We start from the raw sequence: 8,064 nt of genomic DNA on the forward strand, positions 1-8,064 counted from the left end.
CACTGCTTTCTTTACAGGCATTTATGTGGCCACACAGTAACCTGCATCAGTGAACTGATCTTTTCTTTCCAGTACAAAGACACAACAAAACAAAAATGTAATCTATATAGCTCCCCAAGCAGAAGAATACATCCGCTGTGAACTTAGGCTAGGACTAGTGAAGGAATAAGAAGATGGTTCTGCTTCTTTTCACAGAAGCTCCAGTCAAGCTTATTTCTGAAATTATGGCTTTAGAGATCTATTCTGCCAGAGTATGTATATCCAAAAAACCACCCCAAACTACAACACAAGACTGTAAGCATGCAATTTTACAAATTGCACACAAGCAATTCCCACAAGCTTACACCCCCCCTCGACATTCTGTGGAATGTTTAATGATCAGTGATTAACAACTACAACATTAAAGTACAAAAAATAAATAGTTAAAAGTACTTTGGAGTATTTGATGAATCCTGAACAGCCTCTCAATAGTAGGAGCAGAATCGATTTGGAACCCAAAGGTGGCATTACTTATGACTTGGAAAACAAACAAACAAACAGTCCTTACCCTGATTTTGGAAACATGTTCTGAAGTTACCTGCTCTCGGTGTTTTTAAAATCAGAATCATGAAAATATATAATTTGAAGTCAGGAATCCTACACTGACTTTTAAAGCGTCTTTTATCTTGGAAGGCAAAACTTCTATTCCCTCAAAATATTTTCTGTTATTTAAATTGTTCAGCTGTCATCCAGATTCAGCCACTCCCTATCTTGCAGAAAAATATTGAGGGTTAAGTCAGCAACACAAGTTTTCAAAGTTTCAGAACTGCTGTAACAGAACTAAGCTTAGAATGGCTTTCATTCATGTGTTACACTGGTGGACAACAGTAACATAAATGAGGCCCTGCCAGAGCTTTGCTCAATTCAGTAAGCAGCATATTGCTGAACACATAGCATCTCTGCACGGTGTACGCAGCAAAGCCCTGTACGTTTCCTGGGGTACATCACCCAAACTTCCCACTAAAAATAGAAGAATCAGCCTTCTAGGGAGTTTTTTCCTGAAGAATTGTGCTCTTATATCCAAGTAATCTTAAAACCTTAATAAATTTGCCTTCACTGGATGCCCTTAATATTAAGTATTTTGCTGAAGAACACAGTGATTGCTTGTGAACTCATTTTAGCAGGATTTATTTAACTTCAAACACAAATTCACTGCAAAGTAAGAGACTGCCCAAGCCTTTAATTTCTAACCAGGAAAATAACCAAACAAGTGGTGTTCTTCTACCCAAACTTGAATACACATTCTTAAAATATATACTATCCAGCAGAATTAATGCTCATGGAGAAGGAACTAGAAACTAGCATGTAAAGTTGCTTCAAGGGATACTGAAATAAGCCCGTGAAAAAACATAAGTGTCCCCACACCAACCTTCACCCATTGTATTTGCTTCTCATAGACCACCTGCTTCTTTACACAGAGGTTCCATGGACTGATGGTCTCATTCTGTATCACGCACAGTTCCAAGAATTGTTGAATTCAAGGTTGAAGGACAAGATCACATTAGTTACTCCATTCTGTAACCAAAATGTGTAACCCTAATGCTTGTTATTGGTCTGTATTTACTCTTTGCTTAATTACACTTAAATCTAACACTCATGCAACTAGCAAAGCATCAGGTAGAAACCTCTCACTATGCTGCATTAATCAAAGTGGTAGCAACTCCTGTTCTAGTCCACTTGGAAGGCTAACCTAGCATAAAAATCTCACAAAACAAAGAATTTCAGCTTCTTTCTCAAAGTTTGAGTTTCTTTTCCTTTAAAGCAGGGTTAATGAAATTCCTAAAATTCGAGAAAGGGAGAGGCAAATCACAGTTACTCTGTAACTCCTGAGAAGTACCAAGGAGAGAAGTTACTTAAGTTCTATTACAAAAAGCTAGGTTTAACATGACTTTTGCACCTCTTCAATTTCTCGGGTATTTAACTAATATGGTTATGTGGGATATACACACAGCAGCTTTGTATCAAGCTTGGTATTAAAAAAAACCACAAAACACACAGAAGATGGTGCTGTGAAACTAAGAGGACCTAGCCTATGTACTAAGACAAATCACACAATAGTACAAGGCGGCAGTAAACAGGTTCATTTCTATGTTCAAATTATGAACCAGATACATATTGCATTAGAGGCACCTCAGGTTGTAGTTAAGAGTAGATTCCCCTATATGCACGCACATCCTTCATGGAGTACAGCATCTGACTCTACTAAGTAACAGCCAAATATAGTGTGCTTGACTTCACAGTGCTAAACCACATATTCTGTTTTGTTTGGGGTTTTTTCCCTTTATTAAGAAGTTACACACCTACATTTGGTGGTCACTAACAAGCATTTATTTGTAATGATCAAGTATTAAAAATCCTCTTATCTACATTAAATAAAACCAGTGGGTTTCTCCTTGTCTACTATGATTTAGCTGTACTGTGAGCAAGACCCTGAATGACTCAAGGAAAAACCGTGCTGCAGAATACCTAAATGAAGCAGTTACTGAATCATGTAGCCTTCAAGTGGCAAAATAATCAGTCAGAATAAAGGAACACCACCACACATCGCCTGACGCTGGACTCCTGGCCTTCAGTGCAATTTTTCAAGCCAACTATCTGATTTGTCATGCACTTATAAAGCTAAAGATGAACTGGCTGATATCTGCACTGCTGTACAAACCCAGAAACAAATGTCATTCTTCCTTCTATCCCTTTTCCCTGTTTAATACAAAAGCTACCCTCCTAGAAACATGTGAAAACTGCCTATTTTCTTTCTCTCTAAAGACTGTTTCAAAAATACATCCTTTGCAAGAAACTCCTTAGTAAGTTCTCCTTGTTTATTTTTCGAATAGCAGATTATCCAGTGATTTTACACCAAACCAGGTAATGATACTTGTTTATTCAAGGTTCACCTCCATGGTTTGTTTATATTTCTGCAACAGACCATAAAGGTCTATTTTTCTTCTCTACAACTGCCTCTCTTTACCAGCATCAGTTACGGAGCCTGTGGAACTGCAAGCACTACTACTGTATCCCACCACACCAGCAGGCTGGCTGCATACATTAATTAGTTAAGACACTAAACAAACACAAAATACATTACTGATCATAATACATTAGGCCAGCAGCTTTATAGCATTTAAAACTAATAAGGAAAAACTCAATTATTTCATAAGCATTTAAAATCCAACTTCCATTTGAAAAACTGAATAATATTCAAATTTCTCTTTTTATCACAACTTGCAAAACCTCTGAAATCAGAAGAAAATGAAGGTTGCAGCTTTCTTAGAAGACATCACGTGAAATGGTAAGAGCACTACACAACCAGCTTTTATTAAGGCAATCGTAAAAATCACACTTTGAGGTGAACATTGAAGCAATAATCATTCTCCATGCCTACTGGAAGTTCCTGGATAAGTATTTCCCAGCTTTCTCGGTGGATTAGTACTGTCAGAACTAGTAGCTGTCCTAACCTCACCAAAAATAATTTTGGTTCAGAGCAGATCCACATTGAGTTCCATCAAACGAAATTAAAATGTTAATTTTAAATAGGTTAGGTAGATTTAGGGAAGCAAGGAGTCTCACCTAGACAAGGTAAATTTGTTTGTACAGCTATATAAATAAACCCTCTTCACAGAAATCCAGCTTGTATTTAAGACTACTGTATGTCCAGGTTTCCCCAAGTACATCCTCTCTTCCATATGGTAAACTTCTTAGTGTTTACAAAGACAGATACCTATTTGAATGTGCAGAAAGTCCAGTCCAGCTGAGTTGCCTTATCCAGAAGTTTTGAGACACAGCACCGAAACAGGAAGCCCAACACTTGGATAGAAATACGGCATGCACTTAACATCATCCACAGCACCCTTTACAAGTAAGGTCACACCTATCCCAGCTTCCTTGCTTCGATATAGAGGGAACTTTTCCATACATCAAAGTTTAAATTAGCTTAGAGCCTGGCTTAAATGTAAGCCTGGTGCATCAGTTTAGCTCAGCATTTTTGCAAACTTCAGGGCATTTCCCACAGAGGGATACATGGTGTACCTAGATGGGGCAAAATAGAAGACAACACAACTAAGTAGCAATTTTCTGCTGCAGAGACTAAGTCGAAAAACTGTGTTCAAAGAAGAAAAACTTTCCTGTTCAGCACGGAGAAGAGAAGGGTCCAGGGAGGCATTATTGCAGCCTTTCAACACTTAAAGAGGGCTTATAAGAAAGATGGGGACAGACTTTTTAGTAGGACTTGCAGACGTAGAATCAGGGGTACTGGTTTTAAACTAAAAGAGTGCAGATTCAGACTAGATATAAGGAAGAATTTTTTTTTTTTACAACGAGGGTCTTGAAACACTGTCACAGGTTGCCCAGAGAGGTGGTAGATGCCCCAATCCCTGGAAACATTCAAGGTCAGGTTGGATGGGGCTCTGAGCAACCTGCTCTAGTTGAAGATGTCCCTGCTCATTGCAGGGGGGTTGGATTAGATGACCTTTAAAGGTCCCTTCCAACCCAAACTATTCTATGATTCTATATTCCACATCTGCTGTACTCATAACAGTCTCGTGCATGTACATACTCCTGTACTGTCCACAGCTAGAATGGACTGGGAAAATCTATCCACCAGATGGCATAGCTGGGAAGGCAAGAAGAAAAAAAAATCAAGAAGAAAAAAGTCTGCATACCGAAGCAAAAATGAGGATATCATCTTTTTGTGTACCATAGTGCAAATAAGCCTGACCCATGACTAGAATTCTGAATATCAGTGCAATAAGTAAACAGTCTTAAGACTAACTTGGCTTATTCGCTTTCATGGTCACTTATCAGTCCAAAAACGTTTTAGCAAAGCTATGGAATTTTGTGTTTATATGACCTGTAAATCTTTGTAGATTCACTTAGGAGTGATTTCTTTATCAAAAGAAATCTTATAACGAAGCTCAAAGTATTTCCAAGATCAGTCAGGCACACATCTAAGAGCACTAACAGCTCCCTCACTCTTCTAGTAAGGAAACAGAAACAGGAATTTAAGTCTGGAGGTAGAAGAATTAAGAGAAAGCATTGCTATGTTCAGACTTTATGAATACAGTATGCACTTTAGGTTTACTTCCTCCAAACAGAAGTTATTTATAAGGTATCACTAACTAGTAACCAAGTATTAGACACACTGCAAGAGAAAGTCAGTTCAAAACAAGCTCCTACCATTCCTAAATTCACCACTTAATCAAGGAATAAAGAAGATAAGAACTTGGTATATGCAAAAGAACATGGAAATTACAAGCTAATGTCCTAGAAGACTATCATGATGCATTATACTACGGTTCAGTTGAGTCTGAAAACTACCCCCAATTTAACTGAAGAGTTAATCAATCTGGCTTTCAGCACCCAAAAGATCTCTATAATAAGTACACATTCAAACTAACCATGTATGCACATGTGTTGAGGATTGGGGAGATGTTCTTGATGAATTCTCTCAAGCTGCCTGGCTATAGGCCACCTCGTACTGATTTCTCAGTAGAGTCGTTAGGCATTGGAACAGGTTCCCCAGGGAGGTGGTGGAGTCATCGTCCCTAGAGGTGTTCAAAAAACGTTTAGATGTGGTACTTCAAGACATGGTTTAGTAGACATGGTGGCATCAGGTATACGGTTGGACTTGATGATCTCTGAGGTCTCTTCCAACCATAATGATTCTATGATTCTCAGAAAAAAGAAAAAAAGCCCAACACATGGAAGGTAAGACGATCTAAGCAGGCAATTCCAATCAAAAGGCACGTTAATGTGTCAGATAACCCAAAGGATACGCAGTCTTGATCAACAAGGGTAACACCAGTTAAAGTAACCTAATTAAATTAAGAGTAAGAACTCACGACAGCTAATATCACAGCCTAGAAACAGGTGTCACCAATCAGCAATGCAATGACAGTAGGGAAGTTTCCTGTTGCTGTGGCTTTTGATATGTATTTGTTACCCTTTAAAATTTACATGCAGCAGCTACTGAGACACAATTGTAGGCTGCTATGCAAACTTAAAGCCATCCATTTCACTTAAAGTAACCAAAAAGACTAAACATGCACTGCATGACAATATTTCATAAACACGTCTTTTTATTATTTCAATGTGCATTTTTACGGCTCAAAACCCACACTTCTTTATCCTTTAAGTTAAAGATGAAGCATGAGTAAAGGAGCCAAAAAACTTGCATTAAACTACTTAATTGTTCCAGAGATAACAGTCAATAGAAATTTTTCTGCGCAAGCAGCATGGGGACGGATTCATACTCGCTTTACCACAACAGGTCTGCTAAGCAACACCATGAGCTCCACAATGTGACCTGCAAATTGTACAAAAAAAAGCTTCATTGTGAAACACTACTACTCAAACCACAGCTTAAAATATTATATGCTAGCAGTAAAACAAATAAAAGATGTTAAATGGAAGCCAAAATAATTCATACACAATGCATTCTTTCAATAGTTGTGTTTTTTTTTTTTCAAATAAAACCTGCAAGAATCTATTCCCTTTCAGATACAAGATGTTGTACAAGGCAGTCCTACTCCTGTTAGTATGTGACAAGCAGAGAAAAAAAAAATTTCCCCTAAGAATCTTCCCAATCTCTGCTCAGAGGGAGAAATAGACTGATAAATACAGATGAAAAATTATAAGCAAAGCTTGATTCAGAAGTTGCACATACATATCCCTAAAGATTAAAGTACTACGGAATACAAAGTACAGATTAGGTTGCTCAGACACAAGGCACCTAATCACAACCCAAAAAGCTAGAAAGTTGCAACACAAGTATTTATGGTGTATGTAAAAGGTATGGAAAAGTCATCTTCAAAAAAAAAGGATAAGCAGAGTAACATTTGAGATAATAAGGAGCAGAACAATCCAACAAGTTGCATACCTAAACACTGCAGAATCTCCTCCTCTTAAAGCAATCTATATTTAACTACACTCATAAGCAAAAAGTACCTTTCAAATATATTTTTAAAGTCGCTCTCAAAAAACCCACCACCACACATATATATGCATTTTGATGTCCCCAAAAAATCTGCACTACGAAGTCAATGTTTACCAGGTTACTATTTGGTTTGTCTTAAAAACCTGCCTACTAATCTGGGTTTCAACATCCAGAAAAAGGGAGTTTTATCTGTATTAGTGATCAAAGATAAACTTCTACTGATGATACCTGCAGGTTTCTTCATACTATACTACACTGCATGCCGTAAGTCACAAACATACACACAATTGCCCAAAGCCTTTATGTATTTTAATTACGATGAATAAAGTCAGTATTTTAAGTTTTACATCTAAAAAGAACTAGAGAGCAAGTACTAAAAGAAAATATTCTCAAAACCCTAAACTCTGCTTTGGAGTAACTCAGCTGAACAAAACTTTCAGACTTACAAAACTTAAGTTTCACTTCCAGAACCTTACATACTCCATAAATTCCTTTCTATAATCCTTCTGCAAAGTGATCCAACTATCCAAGGAGTACAGCAACCAAATAAGCGAACAGCGCATACCCATGCATGTACTCTCATCTCCAACATACCAGGTATTTGTTGAATGCGGAATGAAAGATTAATGAGAGAAAAGGCCTGAGAAGGCTAAACGTTCAAGACATAGCTGAAAAAGAAAATGCTAACAATAATTCCTCAGCTTGTCCAAAAGCAAAGAGTCAGTTTCCTCCCTTCTTTAAAGGAAAGGCTCGCTATTTAACACACACAAAACCCTTCATAGCTTTTATTAGCCATCCCCGAGAGCCACTTTCAGACACTGCCCCGTAGGCAGGCAGAGGAATGTCAGCGCACTAAATCCTTCTGCTTCCACCGACACTCCCGTACATACAACTCCATACCTAACGCAGTTTGTACACATAATTTTAAACACGGAAGACTGCGACTAACCCAACCGGAGGAAGATACAACGCCGCCCATATCTCAGCTAGCGAGGCTTCTCCAGCTCGCCCCTCAGCCAGGCAGCTACAGCAGCGTGGAAAAGGGAAGAAGGAAAGCGAGCCTTTTTTTTTTTAACTAAGAAGGCAGCCAGGACGGA

This window comes from Cariama cristata, unplaced genomic scaffold (assembly GCF_000690535.1).
Source record: "Cariama cristata isolate BGI_N322 unplaced genomic scaffold, ASM69053v1 scaffold4937, whole genome shotgun sequence".
Taxonomy (NCBI): Eukaryota; Metazoa; Chordata; class Aves; order Cariamiformes; family Cariamidae; genus Cariama; species Cariama cristata.